This window comes from Phyllostomus hastatus, unplaced genomic scaffold, assembly GCF_019186645.2.
Source record: "Phyllostomus hastatus isolate PE091 unplaced genomic scaffold, TTU_PhHast_1.1 phas_contig_329, whole genome shotgun sequence".
Taxonomy (NCBI): domain Eukaryota; kingdom Metazoa; phylum Chordata; class Mammalia; order Chiroptera; family Phyllostomidae; genus Phyllostomus; species Phyllostomus hastatus.
Window position 1 is genome coordinate 1,541,355 of NW_025333854.1, and position 27,499 is coordinate 1,568,853.

Below are 27,499 nucleotides of genomic sequence, written 5' to 3' on the forward strand. Positions count from 1 at the left end.
TCCTCGGGTCTCGGTTTCTCGGTTCTTGGCCGCTCCAGCCCGGACGGCGGGCGTGTGGGAGACACCAGCAGTCCTGGACGGCTGTTGCTGGCTTTGCCCCTGGGGATCCAGGCAACGGCAACGTTTCCCGAGGGCACGGGGGCCATGGGAACGCCCGGGTCCTTCTCTGGGCAGGGAAGTGACCGGGAGCACGCCGGGGTTACGGGTCGTGGCTGTCCTTGGCACTTGCAGGTGGCCCGCAGGACTGGGTGGTGGTTCACACCCCGAGGCTGTGATGACACCGAGCGCCTTGTCAGGGGAGGTTGCTGGCGAACTCCACGACACGGGGACCCTCTGTGCGGCCAGGGCCAGCGGCCGGGGTCGAGCGGCCGGTGGAAAGCAGTGGGTGCTCCTGCAGCGTTCCGTCGATCGGAGGGTTTGCGTGTCGATCGGAGGGTTTGCATGCGCGCTGCCACCAGGGCGACCGGAGGTCGGCTGCAGGGGCTGCAGGGGCTGCAGGGGCTGCAGGGGCGGCCGGCCGGGAGGTGGATTTTGCTGAATTAACCGAGTTGAAAACGCTGAGCTGGCGGAAAGGGGGAAGAAACATAAACTCGCCCCTGAAGTCCTTCAGTTTTTTAGGGACGCACTGCAGCTCTGCCCTGCATCTTTCCTTCTTCCCCTCCCCGCCGGTTCCTGCCGTTCACCCCGGCTGTCTGCGCCCCGAGTTTACCGCTGCTGGGGGCGAGGCCTGGCTTCTGCACGAGCAGCTGCCCGCGCGCGGTGTCAGCCACTGCTGTTCCCTGCCGCCAGGGCTGGCATTCACCCGGAGGCACGGGCTCCAGAACAGGCCAGGCCGAAACCGAGTGTCAGGCCTGACGGTCACTTAGCCCCTTGTGGGCGCTCGAAGGGAAACATTGGGCTCCGGGGTCTGGACTCCAACATGCGCGAGCGTGTGTGTTTCGGTGTCCGTGTGCGTGAACTCCAGGCCGTGCACGAAACTGACGTTCCTTCCGAGGCCACGCTCACTGTCGGGACCCGGCCCGCGCACGGCCAGCTCCCAGAGCCTTCGCCAGAGCAGAGCGGCTCAGGTGCCAGAGAAAAGCCGCCCTGACGGCCGCCCAGTGGGATGTCCCTGGAGACGGGCGTCACAGCAGGGGATGGACATCACGGCAGGGGACGGACGTCACGGCAGGGGATGGACGTCACAGCAGGGGATGTCCGGTACAGGCGGACAGCCCCTGCCAAGTGGCAGGACCGCTTCTTCCCGGAGGCGGTGAGTGGTCTCCAGCCCGTGAGCGGAGCGGAAATCTGGGTGGACACCGTCCCTAAGTAAGTGGTCTCCTCTGGGGGCACCAGTCTCACGGTCCCAGCGGCTGGCTCTGTGGCCCTTGTGGAAGACCGCCTGAAAGTCCCAAGCACATATTTCGACGGACTTGACCGTGAATTGGTTCTACACAAACTGCCAAAACACGGTTATATTGCAAATCCTCATTTTCCAGGAGTAAAGCTCGTGACATTCACCGGCAAACAGGTGACAAATCTCATTTAATGTGTCTGAGTGTCTGGGGTCAGAGGGGAAATGAACTATTCATGGTTTGGCCTCGCTGACTTGGGAGAGGGGGTCCAGCCCCACCAGGAGCCCCGGGGGGAGGCCTTGGAGCCGTTGCTGGAACACCTTCCGTGACGGAGAACTCACTACTTCCTGAGCTAGGTCCTTGCAGCTTCAAAAGACTCCCGCTGTTGAAAGGTCTTCATGCTGAGCTGGAGTCTGCCCCTAGGCTCTCCACCCAGGTCCCGGCTCTGGCAGCCCACAGGACAAATCCGATGGACCCCTTTCCATGGAAGCTTTTAAAATATTTGAAAATAAAAGTTACCAAATTCTCTTGGATTTTATCTTCTTTGGGTCAAACATCTCTAGTTCCTCCAACCTTCGTGCATGTGCCCTGGGTTTCCAGCCCCTGCCCGGTCCTGGCTGCTCAGTTCTAGGGGAACGGCCCACTGTCGCGGCCCCTCTGCAAGTGCGACCCCCGGGGTCCACGCGGGCCTGCTCTGGCCACCAGCGGGCGACCTCACTCGTTCGGCACCTTCTTTAACGACCAGATGCTGGCGGTGCCCCCGAGGAGCCACGCCCGGTGTCTGCACGGCGCCATCAGTCCGGCAGCTGGACGCACCTGCCCATGCGCCGGCCGCTCAGCACGGAATGACCAGTCAGGTCTGGGCTGTGTGCGGGTTTCTCCGCTCAGGGCCAGAACGGTGTTATTGGGAGGTGTCGCTTTCTTATCGGGAGTAAGAAAATGATTTCCGCTGCTTTTGTTTTAACGCCTAGAGGGGAGCCGGCAGGTCCCCACCCTTTCCTCCAGGAGCTGGGGGGAGCACGGGGTGGGTGTGAGGGCGAGCCTTCGGGGGGAGGGCAGAACGAGGGGGCAGCTCCGTGGGGAGAGGCGTTGAGGTCCCTAAGGCCGCAGCTTCCCTTGGGGCAGAGCAGCAGCCGGGCCTGGAGGCCCGGGGTAGGGGGGGCCCTCGACGTCCCCTCGGACCCTGAGTGAGAGGGAGCCATGGGCGGGGTGGGCAGAGCAGGGGCAGGGGATGCCCCCGCACAGGACTGGTGACAGGGGGCCCAGTGCCTTTTAGTCTTTTAAGACTTTCTACGAGTTTGTTCTATCCTGTCCTCTAACTTCAGGTCAGGAGCCGATTTTCCAGGGTGAGAAGTCCAGGGGTAAGTCAGTTCCCACGAGGCCCTTCAGCTGAATGCCTGTCGAATGCCATGTGACCTGGAGGAGAGCCTCCCCATCGAGAAAGGGGTGTCTTCCTCCAGGAGGGTGCTAAGGAGCTGGCTCCTGTGGAGACGCCCGTTCCTAGAGAACGCCAGGTTCCGACCCCCTGCCCCTACGGTCAGGGCCGTTGCCAGGACCGGCGGCCAGCCCGGGACCCGGAACTCCTCGGCCGGGGGCCTCCGAAGAAACCTGTGCAGCACCTGGGCACAGGTGGCCGCGCCCCTCCCTTGAGAGTCCCCCTGAACTTTTCACCTCTCGCCCGGAACACTTCTGAGAGCTTGAGAATGCTCGCTCAGAGGAAGTCGCCGTGAGAGTGGGCACAGCTGAACTATTAAAATGTTTGGCTCCGTTTTATCAAAACAAACAACCCCAGAGACTTCTGCAGGAGTTCGGCCGCTGCTGCTGCTGCTGCTGCTGCGGGGCCTTGGAAGCGCCCTGCGGCCGTGTGTGTGGGTCGCAGACACGCGGGGGCCAAGGTCCCTTCTCGCTCTGCGGTTCTCCTGGCTCCGGCTTTGCTCCAAGCTGCTCAGGGCTCCGCCAGAGCCCCGAGGTCACGGAGGCCTGCTGACCAACTACATTTCGCGGTGCTTGCAAACCCAAGGGGAATGACGAACAAACTCGCTGGATGCTGACCTCAGACTGACAATCGGAAGGGTGGACCCTGCCGGGGGAAAAGGAAACACTCGGGAGTGGGCTGTTATTACCCTGAGGGAGATCTGTCTGGACAGATTAACTCGGTCCAGTTCATTTCATTGGATTCTGTCCACAGGAGATGTGTGGTGGCCGGAGCCGGGTGCCTCTGCTAAGAGATGCGCCACGACGCAGGTGTCTTCTGGAGGAGGAGGGGGGGCGGGGGCTGGGGTGGCAGGTGTCACCTCCCGAGCAAGGAACGATGCAGGGAATAATGGACCCTGGACTCGGAAGGGAGCCGTGCGGGGGAAGTGAGAGTGGCCCTGGCCCACGGGTCTCCAGACCCGAGGGAGCCAGTCGGGGGGAGGGGCTTCAGAGCCTAAACCTGAGGTTCCGACTGGTACGGCAGCGCGGCCCACAGCCTCACAGCTCGTCACTGCAAACAGACAGGACAGCCTGGGCTCCCGCGGGCGTTCTCCCCCGGAAGGAAGGCTGGATCCAATCCTTCGCCCACAATGTGCTGTAACGTCAGAAATGGCCTCCAAGCCTGGCTGGCGTAGCTCAGTGGATTGAGCGTGGGCTGCGAACCAAAGCATCGCAGGTTTGATTCCCAGTCAGGGCACATGTCTGGGTTGCAGGCCACGGTCCCCAGCAACCGCACATTGATGTTTCTCTCTCTCTCTCTTTCTCCCTCCCTTCCCTCTCTAAAAATAAATAAATAAAGTAAAGTAAAAATAAAATAAAATAAAGAAATATTTGCTAAGGAAAAAAAGAGAAATGGCCTCCGCACTCAGAGAGGCAACTCCTGCTCTCTCCTGGCCCGCGGTGCCCAAGTGCTCCGTTCCTCCTCACACTGGTTTCTGGGACGCGGCTTCGCTTCACAAAACTGGGCCGCCCATTCCGACTGGCTCGGGATTGCCAGGCTCAAAGCTCCAGGGATGATCGTATGCTTCCCTAGTTTAAAGATAGAAAAATCATTAGGGTTTCTCTGATAGCAATCGGTTCAAGGTTTTGAATCCCGTTTTAGTGTGTTGGTGCTGTTCTTGTTGTCGGTCGCAGGTGGGAACGAGTGGGTTTACTGTGTTCACGGCGACAGCGAGGGACCTCTTGACAACTGCACTATCTCTGCAAACAGCTCTGAACTTGGACAACAGAGTTCGCCCCAGACTCCCTCCGTGTCGGCAGAATCGGGGACTGAGGATGGGGCGGCTCCAGTGATAACAGCCACTGAAGTCCCCCGGGGAAGTGCTCCGTGTCCTCTGATTTGTCATAATGACAGTCGGGCCCCTCCCTTCCTTTCCTTCTGCGTTATTCTAACACTACATTATGACATAGGACACGGTGAGTGTAGTTGGCATGCTCCTCCTGGCTTTAAATAGGGGACAGTTAGCACCGCGACATTCTGGTGGGCACTGCCGAGAGACGGCGAATCACGGTGAGTTAGTGTCAGGTTTCTGAAGCGGGTCACCCTCGTCCCGTGTCTCTGCACTCTCGCACTGTATCCCTGAGCCCCGGCCTCCCCGGCGAGGGCAGGGAGGTGTGAGCTCTTCAGCCAAACCCCGCCTGCGAGGCTGGGGGCCCAGTGGGGCGGGACAGTGACTGAGGCAGATGGGGGAGAGTCTGCCCCCCACACCCCGCTGTGGGGCCTCGGGCACGTTATCCATACTTCGCCCTGTAATTGGCCACCATCTAGGCAGTGGGGGCCGGAGGCAGAGCTGTGAAGACTGAATAACAGTAGACAGAGATAGATAGAAAATAGTAGAACTCTCCTACAATGCCTGGCGTGTGCTTAGGGCTCAAGAAGGGGTAGCTGTTATTGTGTAAAAAACCCCAAAGCCACACCCGTTTCAAATAAAATAAGGCGGCCATACGGTGTCACGTATTTTGCTGGTGCTGGGAACACCCCCTCCACTCTCTCTGAGCCCCCCCACCCCAGCTGCCACACGCCAGCCGCCGTCGGCTCCTGTCCTGATCTGGGGACTGAGGGGGGTGGTCTGCTGCTCTGGCTGCCCGGGTCCCCACCGAGGCCCGATGTGCCGCCACCCCAGCGCCACCTGCGTCAGCGCCGGGAGCCCGTCCTCGGGCTGGCTCCACTCAGGACTCCCAGGGCCTCCGTTTACTAGCTTTCCTTGGTTTTAACTTGCTCCTTCTGGCTGTGCCTTCTTCCAAGGCCTTGGATGTGAACCCGCCGCTCTGGCTTGGAGAGCGTCGTCACTGTTCTGACAGAGGAGCTCAGAAAATCAGACTTCGCTGCTACCATGTGCCAGGCGCTGCTCCAAGGGCGTGGGGCCTGCTGGACAGGGGAGGGGCCGCGTGGCGGCCGCAGGTCGGGTCGGGACCGAGGGACAGCGTGGGAACTGCCTCACGGCCCCTTCACGCCCCTCTCCACGGCCGGCCCCCAAGGTCTGGCACCGAGTGTTCGTCGCAGGAACGAGGGACAGACGCTGCCCGGCCCCCAGAGCTGGCCCGTGCCGGAGACCCCACTTTGGTGTCGGCTCCGTCTGCCTTCAGTCGGGCTGCGTTTCTGGGGCCCCCTCGGCCCCTCGCACAAACAGGCCCCTGGTGGACTCGTCCATCAGCCCCCCCCCTCGTCGGGAAGGGGTTTCCGTGTCTGGGGGCGCGGGGTCAGACCGACAAGCTCAGTGCCGACGCCCGTCTGCACGGCCCTCCGCCAGGTGCCCGCCGGCCCGCGCACTGCCCCCGCCGCTCACGGAGAGGACGCGGCTGGGGCACCGGGTGCGCTGCCCGCGGAGCTGCCTCGGTTGGCGGAGGCACTGCTGTCTCGGCCCTGAGTCACGGTGGGCGGAGGGGGGATACGGGAAGGGAAGAACACGACACATCGTGCAGGCTGGAGACGCGTGAAGGCGGAGGGTGTAGACCGGGGCGCACAGCTGCAGTCTCGCCCTCCTGTCACTATCACACTGAGTTTAATGGGGGGGGGGCGTGCTGTAAGGGTGTTAGACAAGGAAGCCGTGCACACTGGCATTTGTGGCGCAAACACAACGCCGTCCATCGCCCCTCGGCCTCTTGACCACGACCGGTGCAAACAGGGTCCCTCATTGGTCTCAGCGCGACCCTGACCTGACGAGGAGGAGCCGAGGGGCGGCCAGAGGTCGGCTGGTCTTGCTCACGCCGAGGGGCCGTGCGGGCAGCTCACGACGTCGCCGACTTTCGTTACTTCCTCGCCCGGGTGTGTGTCGGGGAAGGGTCTCTGCCTCGTCCACGAGGAAATCGGTCACCGAGGCGAGCGAGGACAGCCCAGCAAGACTGAGCGGGCCGGACACACCGCCGGGTGCTCCCGCAGGCCGGCCACCCGCAGCGCCGCTGGAGAGTTGTCGCACACCCGGCTTGTTCACGCCCCGAAAGCCACCGCCCGACGCAGGGGCACTCCCTCCCCACGGGAGCGCGAGGAAGCCTGTTTCCCAGCAACGGAGAGCGGCTCCGAAGCCGTGCTGACCGGTTCCTTCTTTCCAGGAAAAAGGCTCAAACTCGGTGGATCATTTTAGACAGGGATGTCTCCTTTCCTAGACTCCAAAGCCTATCAGACACTAATGATGACTGTCATTCACGTAATTATGACGCTGGCTGGGGAAAACCCACGTATCCGGCCTGGCGCCGGTCCAGGTGTGGGTCGGCCGAAACGTCCGTTTGTCTTCTCCGTGTGACGGCTCTGGGAGCGCTCAGGTGTCTTTGACTCCATCCAAAACTATTTTGTCAGATTGTATCGTGACAGCTGTCATATCAGCGTGCATTTAAAAAGAAACTGATCAAAATTGGTGAATTTTTGTGCAGCCATTTTAATAGTGAAGGTAGAAGAGCATCAGCAACATTCTCAGCACATTATGCTTCAGTATTTTCAAGAAAGTATTTTAGTATTTTCATGCAACTGAAAAGCAAAAAAAAAGAAAAAAAGATTTGTGCAGTGTATGGAGAAGGTGCTGTCATGGGTCGAACGTGTCAGAAGTGGTTGGCGCAGTTTCGCGCTGAAGATTCCTCACTGGATGGTGCTCCACGGACATGCAGACCCGCTGGAGTCGATAGCGATCCAATCAAGACAGTAATTGAGAATAATCAATGTTCTATCGCATGCAAGATAAACAACACACTCCAAATATCCAAATCAATACAGGTGTTCGTGAAAATGAAAAACATGACTTTCATTTTACGGGAAAAACTACACAGACATTTCGGCCGACCCAACACTTTACGTTTATTTACCCGTTTTCGCCTCCGCTGTTTGGAGGACGAGGACCCTGCGGCAGAGAGAGGCCGGGACCCTGGCCCACGGTCAGAGCTGCAGGGGACGCCGGCTGCTGCCCATGACCCTGGCAGTCCGCCGCCTCCCCTCCCGCTGCAGCCGGGGAGCCCAGCGACCTGGGGGGCAGTAGGTAAAGCACGCGGGGCTCCTGTTCTCATTGTAGAGACCAGAGAACTAAAGCTCTGGAGCTCGGCTTGCCAAAAACAACAAAGCTAAACAGTGGCAGAGCCTGGGGGAGGGGCAGCAGTTCTGGGAATGAACTCACACGGCCTCTGTGCTGTTGCGGGCGGGGGGGTGGGGGGGTTCCTCCAGAGACACGGAGCCAGCGGGGGGGCCGGGCGTGGAAACACAGCGTCTCTGGCTTTGCGAACAGTCAGAGGCCTGCAGGTTCCCCCCCCTTGACCACCCACTCTCCTTGCTCGTCCCATAGCGGGAGGCAGTGGCGGGAAGGGCCCCGCAGCCCCCCCCCCCCCCGGGGGTGGGGTGGTGCGAGGCAGCCCTCGCCTGCAGCAGCGCCGCCACCGGTGCCGGCGCCGGAAGGGAGTTCACAGGCCGGAGTCCAGGAGCTCCCCGCGCTCTGCCCCAGCGTCTCAGGCGCATCTCCTCCCCTCGGAGCCCTCTCAGCGTGCTTTCCGTCCCGCCAGCCTGGTCGGTACCGGCGTGCGGCCTCCTCGGCCTCCGGTCCTCCGCCGGGCGCACGGAAAAACGTTCCCGGAGAGCTCCTGCGCCCGAGCGAGAGCAGTGATTTCCGTGCACACTCGGGGCCTGTGTCCACCAGGGGGCTTCGTCTTCCCAGTTTTCGACTTGGGCGCTCCATAACACTGTACTTTTTGTGTGTGTACTGGAAACAGGACCGTTTGCTTGTTTCTGATAAGCACTAGTCATCCCTCCAGAGAGCGTGGTGAGTGGGGGCAGCGGAGGGACTGGGGCGCTGAGTCAGGTCTCCCCCAGAGCAGTGGGGCTGTTCGCCCAGCTCCACTGGGCCCGAGCGGGCGTGAGGCCTGAGGGTACTGGCTCCTGTTCTGAGTGGCAGGTTTCCTTCCTTCCTTCCTTCCTTCCTTCCTTCCTTCCTTCCTTCCTTCCTTCCTTCCTTCCTTCCTCCCTCTCTCCCTCCCTCCCTCCCTTTTCTCTCTCTGTTTCTCTCCCTCCCTCCCTCCCTCCCTCCTCTCTCTCCCCCTCCCTTCCTCCTCTTTCTCTCTCTCTCTTTTTGGAAGACGGTGTTTTCCAGAGGCAGGAGGGGCCAGAGCAGGGCACCACAGAAGGGCAGTGCCGTGGAAACACGCCGTGTCCCGCTTTCAGACGCGTGGCGGTGGGGACAACGAGCCGGGACAGGCACGGGGCAGGACATTTCCCGGTCGGTGTGAGCTCCTCCAGACACGGGCACGAGACACACGGATGGGCTGGAACATGTAAAAGGGAAACACCAGAATGAATGGGGCTTGGAAGTTCAACAGTCCGCCTCGTGTCTTTTAGAACTGTACCTTTCCAAAACCGTATCGTTTGAACATTAGATGGATGAGCATTTCTGGTAGCTGTTGAACAAGGGATGCCCTTTGGGTTCAAGCTGAAAACTCCTCAGTGGACGTACCCCAGATGCCATGGGACAGGGCACCCCAACCGTCACACAGCTAAGGGCTCACCCCAGATTGTGAAGGGGCGCTGCTGAGATAAACAAAACGTGCAGTGCACGTTACAGAGTGGCCCCCAAGTGCTAGCATCACACTCCAGATGACTTTTTAAATGATTAATTGATTTGAGAGAAACATTGATTTGTTGTTCCACTCATCCATGCATTTATTGGTCGATTCTCGTATGTGTCCTGTCTGGGAATCGAACACACAACCTTGGCGTGTCGGGACGATGCTCTAACCAACTCAGCTACCCGGCCAGAGCACTCCAGGTGGCTTGTAGGTAACACCAGAAGCAGTCGCACCCATCTTCAGAGCCAGATCTAACGCAGGAGGGTTACGTAAAGCTACTGTCTCTTCCACGCTTGCTGTGTGCCAGGCAGAGCCCGAGCTGAGTGCTCTACATCTCTCGAGTCACTCATCACACACAGCGATTCGCTCACGCCTACTTCCCTGATGAGGACGTGAGGGCTGAGAAGAACGAAGAATCCTGCCCAAGTCCACGTGACCGGAGTGCCACGTCACGCCCGGTACGGAAGTGTCGAATCCTATGTGCCTCCTGCCCTCCGCCCCCAGATTCTGTTTGAAGAGTTGTTTGTTAGCTGAGGAGGGGGCGCGAGTTAGAGTATTTCATAAACTGCCTGTGCTGCTGAGGAAGACCACCTCCTAGACCACCAGGGAGACGGCCTATCACATCTCTTGGGACTGAACTTGCACACGAGTTGGTGACGAGTGCGGAGGACGAGAAGGTTCTGGTCGGAGAGCAAAGAACGAGGCGGAGGCCGGGGATGCACATGGTGCTTCCTCCGGGAAGACATTATTTTTCAATTGTAGAATTTTAAAGTATTTTTTAAAAGATTTTATTTATTTTAGAGAGATGGGGAAGGGAGGGAGAAAGGGAGAGAAACGTCAGTGTGTGGTTGCCTCTGGCACACCCCAGACTGGGGATGTGGCCCACCACCCAGGCATGTGCCCTGACTGGGACTCGAACCGGCGATGCTTTGGTTCACAGGCCTCAATCCACTGCGCTCAATCCACTGAGCTACGCCAGCCAGGGCGGGGAAGACATTTATAAATACAGACAGACGTGCAATAACTCGTTAGTGACAAAGCTGCCCGTTTTTAATGTCATGTGACGCGTCATCACAGAAACTCAGACCCGTTTAGTTCTGGCTGATGTGGCTGGATGTCTCAATGGGCATTCAGAAGTCAACCTGCTCCGGACCGACGTCCCCTCCCCCTGCTCCCACCAGCTGCGCGCCAGCATCCCCGTGGCCGGTGACACTGCCCTTCCGGCTGCTGTGCGCAGCGTGGGGTCGTCCTCGCCACCTTCTACCCTCCTCCCCCCGCCCCCCACGCTGAGCTCCTCAGACACGCCGTTGGCTTTCCCGTCAATGCGCGCCCGGAACTGGCCACTTCGGCGGCTCACCGCCACAATCTCCGGCCGCCGTCTTCCCACCTCTGTCTGGGATGCTGGCTGTTGCCCCCTCCGCTCTCCCTGCTCCCCCCCCACCCTCCCTCTGTCTGTCCCTGACGCAGCAGCCGGAGGGTCCTGTCATGCCCGAGGGAGACCACTGAGCCCTCACCCAAACCCACCGCCCTCTCGGGAAGCCGGCGGTCTCACGGGGCCCCCCGGCAGGGCGTGCGCCGTCCCATGTCAGACTCCCCCTCCACTCGTCACCGGGCCGGCCCCGCCGCCCCTGCCGTGGCCGTTCCCTCCGCCCCGTGCTCTTCCCGAGACTCCCCTGTGGGCCCCCTCCCCCCGCCCCGTCCAGGCCAGTTTCCCTCCCGTGAGCCTCCCACAAAACACTGCCCCCCGCCCGCACCCCCACTCTGCAGGCCTCACCTGGCTTCGCTTAGATGCTCTCGGAGCGCCGGTGACCTCCCGACGGACTCTCCGGCTCCTTTCCGTCCGACGCCTCCTGCTCATGCACTGAGACCCCCGTCCCGTCCCGTCCCGTTCCGCCGGCACGCGGGCGCCGTGACGGAGGACTCTGTGTGGCCCCCTGGGCGAGGCACGCTCCAGAGCATCGCCGGGGCCGGAACGTAGCAGATGCTCAGTGAATGGTGCGGTGTCTGTGACTACGCCATTCGGGCAACGCGAGTGGGTTTACGTGTCACTGAAAACAGACTGTGCCCCAGGAGCCGGCAGTGCGGGCGAGCTCTGCGCGCAGCCGATGCAGCAAGGCCATCGGGCCGGGATGTATTTGTTCTCCTGCGAGACAGGTGGGGTCCGGGGGTGCAGGGGTGGGATGAGCGGTGTGTGTCTTTCCCTCACGTACGTAGGGGCCAGTGGAATCACTCACTCCCTGCGGCCGCCAGGACGAACCCTCACGTGCACCCTCCAGGAAGGTTCTGTGGCTGCGGGGGCTGCAGGTGGGGTGGTGGCCTGGACCGGCCGCACAGAGGGTGCTGGCCAGCCGTCAGCATCCCCTGCTGCACCGTCCGCACTCACGAATGTGCACTGTACATAATTACCTTTGAATAAATAATTCTGAATCCTGTTTTCATCGAAACCTCACAAGTTAAACAAACGCTACAACATGCCCTGCTTTTCACTTGGCGTTTAATTATGCCTGTTTTGAATTAAGAAGCCTTGTACTTCAAAAACTCTGGTGAATTGCTGTGGTTTTTAAATCTTGGTGCAGTCGCTCTCCAGTTTGCCGACACACCTGCAGCTGGTCTGTGCAGGAGTTGAGTTTCTCTTCCTTTCCAGGTCTGGGCGAGCCCTGTCACTGCGGTTGCCAGCGCGGACCTCTGAGCGGAACACAGGTACTCGTCCCCACAGGGCCTGGGATCCCGGGTCACTCCACCCAGCAGCGGACGTGTGGCCCTCAAGTCCTCTCCTGGTTGAAGCGTCCACAACTTCACCCCGGCTCAAAACAACCACAGCCAACTAGTGTCTGCACACTGGTGTGTCACAGAGAGATCAGGCTAGCCAGTGTCTGTGCACACTGGTGTGTCACAGAGAGATCAGGCCAGCTAGTGTCTGCACACTGGTGTGTCACAGAGAGAACAGGTCAGCTAGCATCTGTGCACACTGGTGTGTCACAGAGAGAACAGGCCAGCCAGTGTCTGCATGCTGGTGTGTCACAGAGAGAACAGGCCAGCTAGTGTCTGCACACTGATGCATCACAGAGAGAACAGGCCAGCCAGTGTCTGCACACTGGTGTGTCACAGAGAGAACAGGCCAGCTAGTGTCTGCACACTAGTGTGTCACAGAGAGAACAGGCCAGCTAGTGTCTGTACACACTGGTGTGTCACAGAGAAAAACAAACGGGTCACTAAGGTGTGTTTCAGTCAGACGTTAACGTGATCGTGAGACCTAACCGTTGCTGGCTGAAAACCAGAAGCCACCTAAAGACATTTCAGACTCTGTAGCTTTTTGAAACTCACACCTTCCAGTAAGGCTCATCGGAGCTAACACTAGTGTGTGGCTCACACGTGGGTCCCTCCCACTGCCACGGAGCCCTGTGCTCAGCCTCCTCTGACCCCCTGCTCCCAGGGCATCGCTTCTCCATCCCCTGCCCCGCCCCTCCCTGCGCCCCCCCACCCCCCGCCCCGGCCCTGACAGTGCAGTGCGGGCTGACTCGTGGGTCTGTTTGCTCTGTCTCCCCCCCCGCCCGTGGGCACGGGGCTTCAAGAGCAAGACCTTTGGTTCCCTCTGTACCCCCAGAGCCTGGAACAGCCCCTGGAACACAGTGGGTGCTTAACACAAATTTGCTGAAAGGGCGAAGTAATGCTCAATGCCCACTGTGTGGTAGCTGGTGTTCCGAGTGCTAAGGATACATCAGTGAAGCGAACAAACGTCTCTGTTTGATGGAGGAACACATTTGTGGACGGACAGACGAAGGACCGAACAAGTAACTGAGAGTCATGCTAAGAGACCCTGCTACGAAAACGCTGGTTTTCTTCCCTCTGTCCATCCATAAATCAATAAGCCAAACAGCCACTGTACATCGGCAGGAGGAGTGACCGGCGTGGCTCGGTTTCCCGGCCGCCCTGGCGCCCGAGAGGGGGCCATCCACCCCCCACCGGCGGGAGGAAGGGGGAGGGAGCGAGATCCATCACGCGGGAGGGGAGAGCCACGGTCATGCCTCGTCAGCCATTCCTGCGTGTCTTCTTCGAAAACGTCGTACATAAAGACCAAACAGTTTCTCCTAAATCCCGATGTAATGTCATTTCCCGGTTATCTTTGCAGCTGATGCAAAGCACCCCCAGGTGGTCTGACAATAACTCACTGTGCGAGTGCTCTCGTCCAGTGGCCCCGGCGCGTGGCCGGGGCCTGCGGGGGAGTGTCATTGCAGCAGGACCTTGCACCGGCCGGCCGAGGGGCCGCAGCATGGCGTCGAGACTGGACGGCCTTCTGCACACGCGTGTGTTTCTGTTTCTTCAGTATGCGCACCCGTGTGGGCTGAGGGACCGCGACGCACTAGAAGAAGCCCTGAACTTGTGGGAGGTTTCTGCCCGTCTTGTGTGGCTTTGATCAGTGGACACCGAACACCCCAGTGTTGTCAGGGGAGGGCCTGGGAAGTGTCTCAGTCTCCGGAAGGCACTACTGCCCTGTTCTGTCACCTCAGAGCCGCTCTGCGGACCTGCCCAGGGAAGCCCAGCTTTCCGAAACAGCAGTGGAAAGGGGTTGTTGCCTCCCTGGGCCATGCTGGGCTCCGCGGGGTGCAGTCCCTTGGTCCGTTTCATTTCTCCTGCAGAAGTCCTCTCGCCCGCGGGGGTCCTGACCCCACTGTACAGAGGAAGAAACTGAGGCCCAGACGGACGGAAGTCGGCCCAACCCCGACGCTCGGCTCCCCCGCCGGCTGCCGCCCGCCGAGGGTGGAGCAGGTGGGAGGACTGAGGTTACTGTTTGCACTGAAGGGTTCAGATAAAAGGAGGCGCCCTGGCTGGCGTAGCTCAGTGGATTGAGCTCGGGCTGCGAACCAAAGTGTTGCAGGTTCAATTCCCAGTCAGGGCATATGCCTGGGTTGCAGGCCACGGCCCCCAGCAACCGGACATTGATGTTTCTCTCTCTTTCTCCCTCCCTTCCTTCTCTAAAAATAAATAAAACTGTAAAAAAAAAACAAATAAAAGGAGGCCCCTGTATTGCTTTATTTGTTGACTACCATAGTCGCTCCTGGCAAGTAGAAAAAAGTAATTGCTCCTGAAAAAGCAGGAAGAGCGAGCAAGGCAGGCTGGGGTGGGGAGGCAGAAACCGCCCAGAACCGCAGGGACCCAGCCGCGGGAGGGGGCGGGGCCGGGGCCGAACCAGCTGCTTCTCCCGCCACATCTGTCCCTCCATGTCCCCAACAAAGGCAGGGGCTCAATTAGTCTCCCTTAGCATTTTCTGTGCGCAAAGTGCTCTCCGTTCATCTAATTACCTTCCACTAACAGCCTAAGTGGGGGATAGGGCCCAGAAGGGAAGGGCCGAGCGGCGGGAGGTCACGGTCTGAAAGCACAGGCGCTCCTCTGAGGTCGGAGGTGCAGCGCCACGGGCCCTTCCCCCGCCCTCTCTCTGCTCACGGCCGGGGTGGCGGGGCTCCCCCGGGGCCTGCCCCGGGGTGGGCTCTGATATAATTCCCTCCTGTTTCCGGACTCACGGCAGACAGCACGCTCCCCTCCTCTCCCGGTCCACCAGGTACGCGTCCCCGGTGCTGTTCCCGGGACACGCTGGCCTGCAGACCGGCGCACCGGGCCGTGGCCCCGCCCTAAATTAGGGGACGCAGAACTCTCTCTTTCCCGGTGATGGCTCTTGAGTGGGCCGGGCCGATTTTAGAAGCCCATAACCTCCCTGAGAGGAATTGGGACGCTCAGGGGCGTACGGGGCCGGCCCTTTATCGAACCGTGCTGTTGCGGGAGTCTGGCCGTGCCTCCTTTGTTCCTGGCCACGCCTCCTTTGTTCCTGGCCACATGTCCCTGAGGGCGACGGAGGGGCCATTTCTGCCCATCCCCCGCTGCAGGGACCTGCGGCCTCCAGACTTACTGCTGGGGAGCACTTCGCCCGGCACGGGACTGGCTGTGGCCACGGGGCCGTCTGCACGGCGGTCTGCCTGGGGCTCGGTGGGCTGGCGGGTGAAGCGCCCCAGGGACTGGGTGGATGGGGGCCCGTCCCCGAGTCTGTTTCCCACAGAAGTTAATCTATGTCTTTACTGACACCACTAGTCCCTCCCCAGAGGGGTGGAATTCAACCAGGGAGGGCCTGGATCTTTCCCCTCTGAGCACCACACAGCCAGTTGGATGTAGATGAATGAGTAATTAGACAATTATTGGGGGGTGGGGAGGGGCTAAGGGCTGCTTACTTCCCGCTAGTTTTGATTTGCAGTAGGATCCAGTATTACCCACATTTTGGAAACTGTGTGTGTGTGTGTATGTGTGTGTGTGTGTGTGTGTGTGTGTTGCGCGCATGACTTTTACTGGTAAGGGTTGATCCCAAATAATAAAACGCAGATAATAGTCGTTCAAATGTCTTCAAAAAGCTGGAGGTTACATCGTTGCTCCCCTCGTTACGTCGCAGGGAGGAGGCGGCGGGAATGAGCGTTTTGGACCTTTGTGGGAGGACCCAGGGGAAGGCAAGCCCTTGGTGGATTAAAATCCAGTTATCTTACGGTTTTATTTTTCCTCTCATTCTTCCCTGTTCTTTAAGAACCAAGGGGCAAGTATCCAAAAAGCAGGTATTGGCAGTGGCGGGTGTTAGCTGCCCTCAGTGAGGGGCTCTTCGGGGGTCCGGGGGCTGTAAGGGGCTCTCCGGGGCCGGGGGCCTCTTGCAGGCGCAGCCCCGCCTCCGTGGAGCAGCATCGGGGTGTGTGTTCTCGCAGCCCCTCTGCGTCTGCGGGGTGGACATGGAGAGCTCACGTGTGATGCGGGTGTCCAGTGCCCTCTTTCCGCTTCTTTTTCCTGCTGACCGCCCTTGACAGAGGACGGGCCCTTGGCTTCGGAAGGCAGAAGATCTGGACGGACTCTGTGCGTGAGGGCGGGTGCCGTGTCTTTGCAACCTCGGTTTCCTCATCTGTGAAGCGGGGAAATCGTCCTAATGGCCCTTGGGACGTGCCGGGTGCCGCTGTCCGAGTTCTTCGTGCGACTGTGTCTGAGGGATAGGCCTGGCCCTGAGCACAGGGAGGGGAAGCCGCTCACTCTCCACTATGCCGCTCGGAGGCAGCGGGGCCGGGATTTGAACCCAGGGTGTCGACCATGGGCCCCGCACTCCTGTCCCCCAGGCAGTCCCTTCCTCTGGGAGTTTGTCATGGGCTCACACGGGCCAAACGCAGAAATCCTGGCACACGGGGCGGACTCTCGCTGGAGGGAGGCTGAGGCTGCGGACAGCGTTTGGTGTCTGGACGTGCGAGCGGCCCCTTTCTACTCCCACCTGCTGGGAGGCCAGCCTCCAGGGCAGGCGGTGTTCTGGGGCCGCGGCCCTGGCTGTCCTGTTCGCCCTCTGGGGCCAAGGAGAGTGTGAGCCTGGGAGTGGGGTCAGGGCAGGACGTTCGCTTCCCGGGAACCGCTCCCCCTGTTTGCCCTGTGGGGAGCCCCCGTGTCCTGGACCACATCTCCCCCGGGGGGCAATGTTGCCAGGGGGGCTGTCCTGGCTGGGGCACAGGTGCCGGGGTTGGGGGGGGCGTCCTCAGGCTGGGGTGGGCGGGGGGCCCGGCCAGGGGGGATGGACACCCAGAGCCGCTGCAGCAAAGCAGAGGTGATGGATTCACAGGACATGTTTGGCCACACTTCTAAATTTCCGTGAGCACATTTTCTGGAAACACCTTCCCCTTGAGGAGTCATAAAGAACACTGGTCACGTGGGGGAGGGGGAGGGGGTGGGGTGTGCAGAGAAAGCTGGGTGAGGATATAAACCTGGATGTTAGCTCTGGCCCGGTCCGGGGTTGGGGCGTGCTTTGCCGAGTGTGGAAATAACCCGATTCGTATAAAACAGAATTAGGAAACGTGAAAGCGTTGAACTGGCATCGAGAAAGCGGGGGTGGGGGGGGTGGGGGCAGGGGCTGTTCTCAGTAAGTCCAGCGCAGGCCAGGCTGACCCGAAGGCCCGCCAGCTGCGAGTGGCTCGTGTGTTGGGAAACGTTCATGTCCGTCGGTCTGTGACCTGGGAAGAGGAAGAAAGTCTCTCTTTTCCCATGCAGACGGCATGCGAATCTTTTGCTGCCGTGAGTGGTGGTACGGCCTCCCTGGGAGGGGACCTGGTCCGCTCCAAGCCCTGGGGCGAGGGCTTGGTTTCCCTCCCCGCACCCCCGGCCTTCGAACAAGCACTCGGGAGGTAAGAGAGACGGCGGGTGGGGTCTCCGAGGTGGTGCAGCCCCTCAGGCCTCTCCTCTGAAATAATTCACCGAGGGCGTTTATCGAGCGCGCAGTAGGTGCTCTGCTCTGTCCCCTTCAGTCTGGTTGGCGAAGAGAGACGAGACGCGGGAAACCATTTAGGCTGTAAGAGGAGTCAGAGCCGTTCGGCCACGTTCTGGTCATCAGGTGGCTTGGGATGCCTTTCGGCTTTCTAGACCCGGTTTGCTCCTTGCAAGAGTCGGTTCCAGCCCACGACCTGCTGGGTGTCCCGCTGGGAGGGACTCTGGGGGGCCTGGGGGTCGAGTCCTCTCTCAACCTTGACCTGAAAGGGCTAACATGTTCTCAGCACACTCCCACCTTGTCCGGGGTGGGGGGAAACCACTGTCTCTCTTGCCCGCAAACCCCAGACCCTTTCTTGCTCTTGAAAGATCAATAAAAAAAATGACCATTTCAATCAGGGGCTCGGTATGGATATAGCTTGCAAAGGAAATCTAGACACCGTTCATCATGCCTAATACCGCACTTTGACAAAATAATTGTGGGCAAGACATCTGTCACTGCTCAAAACATTTTCTCATCCCAGAACAAACCCACTACTTTTTACGCCGTACCGTGCCACCCCATCGAGGTCAACAAGGACCATTCTGGCTTTTCTCCATCATATCCCATCCGCCTGAAAGGGGGAAGATAGACCACGAAAGCTTGTGCCCCCCCAAAAAACCCTTACATCCCGAAGAATTAAACACACGGACACACAGAAGAGGGGAATCATCACAATGTAAAATGCAACGGAAGCCTCGTGCACATTTAGAGAAGCAGCTGTTCATTTCAGAGACGGTATGAACAGGGAAGACTTGCGTTCTCCCCAGCACGAGCCCCTCCCACGTGGAGCAGGGGGCTAACGGGGTGACGCGCGCCCCGGCGCCCCCCGTCGGGGTGGTCCAGAACGGCTGAAGAGCACAGGGCTCTGGCCGTGAGGTCTCCGCTGCCTCCCCTTCTTCCTTCCCATCAAGCACCAGTGCTTGTGCCCTGGCCGCTGCGCTGCTGGGGAAGCAAGAGCGTCCCCCTCTCCCTGCTGCTGCGGCCGGAGGTCCGGGTCCGAGGGCCACACCCAGCAAGCGTGGCTGTCGAGTCTGGGTTCTGCGGCGTTTTGTCGAATGACTTCTTCCCCCAGGACCTGGGTGTATCGCTCAGGATAACGCATTCTAAGAAATTGTGGAGGCATTCCCCATAGGATAGAAATTAATTTGCACAACTTAATGGAGAGCGCGCCGGATCATTAACTTTTGTCCCTTTAATTTCCCGAGCACGGAAGGAAGGCTGAGTGTCTTGGGGGTCGGTGACCGCCCCAGCCCCAGCACCCCTACATTCACGGGGTCTCCTCTGCAGCCCCCCCCCCCAAAGGCAAGGAGACTCCGCTGTCATGCTGGCCATTTTCTGCCAGACTTCTGTGTCGGCCGTTTTGGCTCTGCCGCTCCAGGTCACTGAATCCTGCCCGAGCATGCTGTTGCACGCGCAGGAATGATTGTTTTGCGTTGTCGCTTGGTCACCCTTCACTGTTGCAACCAGCGGTCGGCCGTGGGGCCTCCCAGTCGGACCCCGAGCAGGTGGTGGGGGCTGGAGCCGACCCTGGAGATGAGCAAACCGGGTCTAGGAAGCCACTGGGCCTCCGAGGCCATCGGATGGCGTGGACGTGGCCTTGGGCTACAAGAAGTGTTCTTTTCCTCGGAACTCTTGGCTCTTTCTTTGGAAAGCGATTGCGCCAATTCCCGGTTCAGGGAGAGCGGCTTGTCCTTTCTCCTTGTGAGAATGTCCTGTGGGCGCCGCTGGGGTAAACTGCCCCACGCTTGGTGGCTTACAGCGGCGGCAGGGCGCCCCACGGTTCCGGGGCGCAGGAGTGAGCCGCAGTCCACGGGGCGGCGTCAGCCGGGCCCTGGTCGCTCTGGGGGCTCGAGGGGAGAATTCCCGCCTCTCCTCGGCCGGCTGCTCCTGGCTGCCAGCAGTCCTGGGCTTGCGGCCACCTCCCCCTCGTCCTCGTCTCCGTCTCCACGGCCACATCGCCGCCTTCTTCTCTCCTGGGTCAAGTCTCCCCGTGTCCGGCTTTTGTAAGGGCGCACGTGACAGCAGTCGGGGCCACCTGGACAATCTGGGAGAGCCTTCCCAGGTCGGGACCCTCATTTGAATCACATCTGTAGAGTCCAGGACCTGCCAGGTGACATGCACAGGTGTGCAGACTGAGACCCGGTGGCCCTGAGGGCACTTCCAGCCTGCTGCGCTCACAGAGGACGGAAGCGAGCCGCCCCATCCTCCCTCTGCTGCGTCCCGATGAACCACCGTTTAGGCGACCGCATCTGGGAGTTTCATCACAATGTCCACTCTTCTACCAGGGGCGTCCGACCTGCGGTCTGTGGGCTGCACGCGGCCCAGGACGGCTGTGAATGTGGCCCAGCACAAAACTGTAAACGTACTTAAAACACTGAGATTTTTTTGTGATCACGTGTCACGGTGTATTTAATGTGTGGCCCTAAGACAATTCTTCTTCTAGCGTGGCCCAGAGACGCCAGAAGTTTGCACGCACCTGCAGTCTGTGTGTTTGCAATGGCGTGAGGCCCCGGAGAACCTGTGTTTGCTTCCGGATCGCCGTGGCTTCGGGCCTCTCTGCTGGGCGGCAGGGCCAGGGGTCACAGCCTCTCGGGTGACACTTGTACTGGGTTTCGGCTGCTCATTGCTAGTGGGAGAGCTCAGCGTTCAGGAACCCGGGTCTCCTGAAATACCTCTCCCACCGCTTCCCGCTGAGGAGGGACGTCGCTCCTGGGACCTGCCCTGCCCCACTCCGTTCAGTCCGACCCCTGCTACCTCAAAGCTCGGCCCCAGGCTTCCCACCTCTTCGGGGGGAACCCAAACACCCGTTCCTAGCTGCCCTCTGCCATTGTGGGGGTGCCAGTCAGAGCAGAAATAAGGAGGGCCCACAGAGGGGAGTCTCCCGTCGGAGCTCCACCTTCGGGGGCACAGGAGCCTGCCGTCTTGGGAGCCTTAGCTTTTGGGGTTTTCAGGTGAAGCCACGTGGGACCCCAGAGGCTGTACCTCTGTGAGCTGGTTGGTTTTCTGTAATCTCCTTCCCCGCGAGCATCTGCCTGACACAGAGCTTTCCGGCCAGTTCTCTTTCCCTTGCCCCTCCGGGTCGGCCACCGTGCCGTCCGGGCAACACATGCAGCGTCGGCGGAGCTGGCCTGCGTGGAGAGCGAGGCCCTGGGAGCCCTGCCTCCCTCCCCTCTGCCCTGCCCCCGCCTGGGATCATCTGGACGCTCTCTTTCCCGCTGGGAGTTAAACGCCATGACCCGCGGCGAGGCCCCGCCGTGGGAAAGATCAGCGCGAAGGACTCACGCCCCGGGTCCTCGTCAGGGTCACAGCGGCTATATTTAGAAGGGCCCTCAGGGTGAAGACACTCCAGAGCATTCTGGCTCTGCCCTTTGGCCAAGGGTGACAGTTTTGTTCTCATAACCCTCGGCCCCGTCCACACGGGCTCTGGTGGAGCTATGGAACATCCACGTGATTTTAGGGAAGATACCATCAGAGGCCACGCCGCAGCAGGCCCGGCCACACGGCGATGCCCCGCCCCTGGCTCCGCCCAGGGCGTGGCTGCCTCCCCAGCTCCCTGCCGGGTCTTCAGAATAAAAGCTCCCCGCTGGCCACCTGGGGCTCAGAAAGGAAAGTCCCTCCACCTGGAGCTGGGCGGGCACCCCTTCCCCTTGGGCCTGCCCTCTTTCCCCCAGTGTCTCATGACAGAATCTCTACCTGGCCCACAGTGGCGGCCCAACAGAAGACCCAGAAATGGTCTTTCCCCGGCTCGCCATTTGCAGTCCACACAGTGGACAGAACGACCATCCTGGCCAGGCCAGGTCACAGGATGGCGTCTCTCTGCCCCAGTCACCCCCCATCTCCTCTCTGCACTGCCAGGCTCCGTGGGGGGTGGAGGGCGCATCTCGTGAATCTCTTGGTTGGCTAGAGTCTCGTTCAGCTCCCCCACTGCGGAGTTGTGGGAGAGTCGTAAGTCACGGGGTCACCGGGGACTGGGTTAAAAACCGAGCTCCCCCAGGGTTGGCTGTTGGCGAAACACTGCAATTTTCTGAGCCTCCATTGTTTCAGTCTGTCAGATGGGCATAGCAACCCCCCCAAAGCAAAATTAAATAAATCAAGTTAGGTAATGTCCCCCAGGAGGGTGCCAGACACATATTTTGGGCTCCGTAGAAGTTAGGTGCTGTTTATGTGTTAAGTAAATGGGCCAGAAATATTGTGGATGCCCTGTTGCCATTGCTTCATGATACAAATATGTGCCGTTAAAGTAGTTTATGTGTTCATTAAACAAATATTTACTGACGTGCCAAGTCAGAGTGCTAACTCATGCTTATTTACAAAGCAACTAGATGCAAGTTCCTAGAACCCACGCCAAGATTCCAGCCTGCAACTGCCTCCATCTTTATGGAAAATATTTATCGTGTGAGGCACGTTTCAGAACTTTCTGATTGCCTAACACCCCCCCGCCACGATTCACTACACAAAGTGGGTACGGCCTGGCCTCTTGAGCAGACTGGCCCGACGGCCCGTGGGAGCTGGTTGGCGGGGACCCCCCCTGCCTGCTGGAAGGAGCTGGGCGTGCTCGGGCTGCCATTATGAACGCCGATGTGGTGACGACAGGCCAGGCTGGTCAAATGCGCGTCTGCAGCCGAGATGGTCTCAGCATTGTAATGCAGATGGGGAGGCTCCGAGGGACGGGACGGCCTGCCCGGACGCCGCAGACCCAGCGGTCGGCAGCCTCCTTATCCGAATGCAGGTCTCATCCGTTCCAGGCTCCAATGCCACGGCGCCCCCTGCTTCCGTCGTCGCATTAACGTGCGCCCCTCTGTTCCCTGGAGGCAGAAGAGCAGCCATGCAGGCCGCGGCAGCGGAGGAGGCCCCCGAGAGGCGCCCAGGGAGAAGGAGCTGCATCTCCAAGCACTGTCCCCGCCCCCCGTAACCGATAACGTCCTGCAGGAAGACCCCTGGGAGATCCCCCTCCCAGCGCCCTGGGTCTCATCACAGGTTTCCTCTCCAGTTTCAGCAACCCTGTCCAGATTCTCGCCTGAAACAAACATTTATTGCTGTGGTGGCTGCCAAATGGTGATTTTTTTCATTCTGGTTTTCCCTCTACATTTATCTGTTGGAATTCTAATGACATTCCAGAAAGATCCCATCTGTGAGAGAGAACATCTCTGGGCTGATCTCAACCCATAGCGAACAGACCACTCCCCTCCCCCTCCGGCATCCCGGGGCCCGGGGCTCCGGGGAGCGGCTTCTCCGACCCCATCCACCACACCGCGGGAGTGTGCAGGGCGGTCAGACACGTTGCTAGGCCGGCTTCCACGTGCGGTAAGGAAATGTCCAGTCTGTTCTGAGATCCGCCCTCCTCGGGCTCACCCTGTGCTTTTCCTCACACAGTTGTGGTCCCCGTCTCCCTTTCCCGACCACCTCCCTGCACCCCGTGCCCCCTAGAACCAGACCCTTAGAGCCAATGAGGCGAAACGTGTCTTCTCAACCTCGAAGGCCCGACTGCCCGCGGCCGGTCGGCTCCGCCGGTCCCGCTCTCCAGCCTCCAAGCCCCGCTGGGCGCTGGGAGGGGCCTCCTCAGACTCGGTCCCGCACTCTCCGCGCCAGACACGGCAGCTGCCGCCTCACCCTTCCTCCCTCTGAAACGCCCTCTCAAGAGCAGGCCCTGTCACAGACCTCCGCTGGTCTCCTAAAGTTCAAAGCCAGGGGCAGGGCCCTCTGAGGGCTTCCCTCCGAAACTCCCGGCCTTCACGTCCGCTCTTCCCACCGTGAGGATGGCTCCTTCCCCGGGAAGACCCCTCCCGCTCCGCAGGGCTCAGCGGTCCTTAGATGATGCCACTAACTGGTTACACCTTTTCCGGGGGAGTGGACTCTCGCTTGTCCCGAGGGGTGGGGGTCAGCAAGCCCTTTGGGCTCCGGAACACCTCCCCCCGCCCCGGGATCATGGGCTGGGGCCGTCCCCACGGAAACACCGGACCTTTGGGGCTCACACTGGTCTGCCTCTGTCCACCGGAGAAGGGACTTCAGGGAGCCACCCGCCCGTCCAAACCCGTGGCTTGGCCCCTGCTTCTGGGCGGAGGAGGACATCAGTGACTCATAAACCTTAACCTGGGAATGGAAATGGCAGACTTGCTAAATACAACTTTGACCCCAGGGACTTCTGGGGAACTGAGTCACTAGTCAGTGCCAGAACGTACTCTCTTGAGGGGAACTCCAGGCTCTCAGGAGCGACCTTGCTTCTTGACGGGGAAATGTGGAGAAGGGTTGTTTTCTCTCCCGTTTCTTGGCCTCCCCCTTGAGTAAGACGGGGAACGGAAACCCTCGCCAGCCGTGTTGGCGACTCTGGGCACAGGGAGCTTGGACTCCACGGAAACTCACTGGGCCGAGAGCGTGGTTCCAGGCGCACCTGCGCACCTGAGCCGCCGGTCAGCAACCCGATTAATCCAGGCGGTGTTCCCAAATGCCACCCTGTGAGCTCACCCCGGGCCGTCCTGTGTGGACACCCACCGGGAAGTCCAGATACTATAACGGACAGCAGGTCAGAAAAAGACGGGACTTACAGGAATTAAGGGTGCGGGGGTTCCAGCTTGGGGACGTTCGGTCCCTGTCCTTGGAGGACAGACCACCCACGTGGAGACGACATGAGTCATCGCAAAATCAACGGGCTTCCTTTCTCTGATAGGTCGTCCTTTCGGTAGTTGAGTCACGGAGGTCCGACCAACAGAGCCGCATTTTTAACATGGCTTTGCACGGAGGTGCGCGCTAATCGAGCGCGGGCAGGCTGAGCCCCGAGGAACTCGCCCCTCCTCCAGCTCCCGAGGGCGCAGCCCTCCCACCGCTCCCGCAGCAGGGGGCTGTGTGTGTCCCGACCGTGCGGCCGGGCCGAGAGCCACTGAAAGTGCGCCAGCACTCGGGCCGTGAGGACACAGGCTGGACGGTGGGAGCGTCCCTCACGTTCACCGCGCCTTCCCCGCCGGCAGCCCCGGCCCGAGGAGCTCCGTGTCACTGTGTCACCGTGTCACCGTGTCATGAGGAGTGCGTGAGCCAGGGTGGCTGAGTCCTCTGCTCGCAAACAGAGGCAAAGCCGCAGAGCTGTGGTCCACGCCTTGTCTCCAACGACTAAAGCAGGAACAATCGGGGAATAAGTCTTCCCCTTTTCCCCTGTCAGGGCCGTGACACCAACCTCCGAAATAAAACCCCCCCAGTTAGAACGAGGCGTTCGTTCTTCACGTGCACTCCTTCCCCCCCTCTTCTCATCCGGGCTTCCTGGAGGCGGCGCGGCGGGGGTGGGGGGGCCCGTTCGCCTTGCAGACTTGCACATGTCCTTCTGCGTGGTGAGCATGCCGCACCCGTGGCCAAAACCTGTTGCTGGGAAACGAAAGTGACGCCCAGGGGAAGTTCTCTGGGGGGAAAAGGTACTGAAAGCAGCACCTGCTCCCCTGGGCAGAGTCCGCCCGGCCGTGGGGAAGTCAGGAGGCCAACACTTCGCCACGAACCTCGAGGTCGTCAGACCCCCAACCTGCAATGTTGACTGAGAAGTGTGGCACGTGCCTTCAAAGGTTATCGCTTTCACACGCCCCGGGTGGCGATGCCGATCCAGGTTCCCGACCAGCACAGGTGCTGGGAGTGGCCCACGGGGGCAGGCCCGGGTGAGGGAGGAGCGGCATCACGGCGTCATCGGAAAGTTCTGATGAAACGCCGCCGTGCTCTCGGCGGTTCCCCTTTATCCAGGGCAGCTGTCGGGGGGTGGGGGGGGCGCGGGGGAGGCGAGGTTCTCACGGGCCAGCCCGAGGCGGAAGCTCCCGGCCGCTCGTGGAAAGTGTCCGAATCTCAGCGCTCTTCCCGTGAGATCCAGTCCAGGTGACGTCTCCTCCTCACCGTGGGCCCATCCTGGTCGGAGAGAGGAGTGTGGCTGGAGGAACCCCGACGTCCCCAGCACATAGGCAATGAGCCTGGGGTCACATACCTCCGTGATGGGTCTGCGCCACAGGCTGACAGTGTTCCCCCTGCTGTGTGGCCACACCCAAAGGACGCGTCCGCCCCCACGCCGGGGGCTGACCTTCCGGAAGAGACGCTTTACACCGCCGTCTCCCCCGTGGACCGCCGGGCGCCAGAGTGGAGGACAAGGGGGCTTCGGCTGAAAGGCCCCGCAGGGCAGGAGGTCGGCCGTGGGACCAGAAGGCCTGGAGGCGGAAGACGCACCGGGGCGTCCGAACTTTCGGCGTCTCTGGGCCACACCGGAAGAATTGTCTTGGGCCGCGTATTAAACACATTGCGACACGTAATCATAAAAAAGTCTCAGCATGTTTTAAGTAGATGTACAAATTTGCGTTGGGCTGCATTCGGAGCCATTGTGGGCTGCGTGTGGCCCACGGGCCGAGGATCAGACACCCCTGATGAGACTGTCCTCAGGAGGAGGTCACATACCTGCTCATCGGTCACCTGACGATGGTTTTCTGTCGCCCGCCCACAATCCAGACACACCTGTTCCTCACTTCTCCCAGGCCGACGTCGGTAACGCGCAGGTGTGGTTCACACACGGTGGCTGCCCTCCTCCCGAGAGTTTCACTTCCGCACGACGAGGGCCAGCACCGCCCCCTCTACCGGCCCTTCCCCCGGATGTCATCCCCACCGCCATCACCCTCTCGAACCCCACGGACCTACTCCTCCCACAGGGCCGGACAACTGTCCCCACCACCTACGCACACCTGTCAGCGATGACCGGTGGGAGGCGCCCCCGCGTCACTTCCAAGGTGACACGACTTCCCCAGCAGGGGCGTCTGCTCGTGGGAAACCAGCTGGTCTTCAACTTGCACAGGAGGACCTGGGCTTGGGAAGACCCTCCTGCCACATGACAAATGTCACTGCCCCCGGGGACCAGCTGCGGTTCTCACTGTTCCCATCAGACACCAACCCAATGGGGTGGACACGGGGCACCTGAGCGCCGCCTTTACTGTGCAGTCGGTCAGTCCAGCCTGGCCGTGGCCAGCAGAGCAGCTTATCACTGAGAGGACAGGGCCTCGGTGGGACGAGCTCACAGCGACCCCAGATTGGGAGTGCCAGAGCCTCCCATCCGTGGAAGACTGGTAGGAAGTGTGGGCTCTGGCGCCGTGACAAAGACGCACCCTGCTCACTCAGAGGGACCTTGACCGAGGGCTGTCGCCGCTGCGCCCACACACCCATCTATTGGGGAAGAGCGTGTTCAACCTTTCCTTCCTGTTCTTCCCGGGTGGACCGCGTGTAGCTGGTGGGGCCGTCCTCGTCGTACATTGCCACCCGACACCCCCTTCTGCAAGCTCTTCCCCCCAAGATTTCTCTGTTGGTCACTGCAGACGACAGAGAAGTCACAACGAAGTCACTGGGACTTCAGCTCTCTCTGGGGAAAAGCCTGCAGTTTCCTGGGGACCCATGGCACAGACGGACACTCTGGGGACAGCGACCCAGACCCGACAGCAGGAAGCAGGTTTCTGGGGATGCCCCGGGGGTGGAGGCCCCACTCTGCAGGGCCAGGCCTCTCCTACCAGGGCCCTCTGGCCACCAGCTGCCACCACAGCTAGCCCAGTGAGAGCCGTCACGCCTTGATGGTCGTCGCACCCTCGGCTGCCACCACCTTCCTGCTGAGAGCGCCTGCGGTGGCCTCGTGTGTCTGGCTGCTGGGCCAGCAGGTAGACAAGGCAAAACCTCTCATCGGGCCCCAGACGGACCTGGAACCCATGAGGCCAAGTCCGAGGCCAGGAGGGAGCCTGCCTATGTCCACTGTCACGGAGATGCCCCTTCTGCAGAGCCCCCGCAGTGCCCCCACCAGGGTTTTCAGGGCCCCGCCACCTGGGTGGTGGCTTCTGCTGTCACAGAGCCGGGGGACAGGGGTCCCTGA

At 60.6% G+C, this 27,499-nt stretch overlaps 1 pseudogene; it reads left to right on the plus strand.

Moving 5' to 3' along the window:
- The first annotated feature begins 1,174 nt into the window (after nt 1-1,174).
- On the plus strand, nt 1,175-27,499 carry LOC123819510 (annotated as a pseudogene).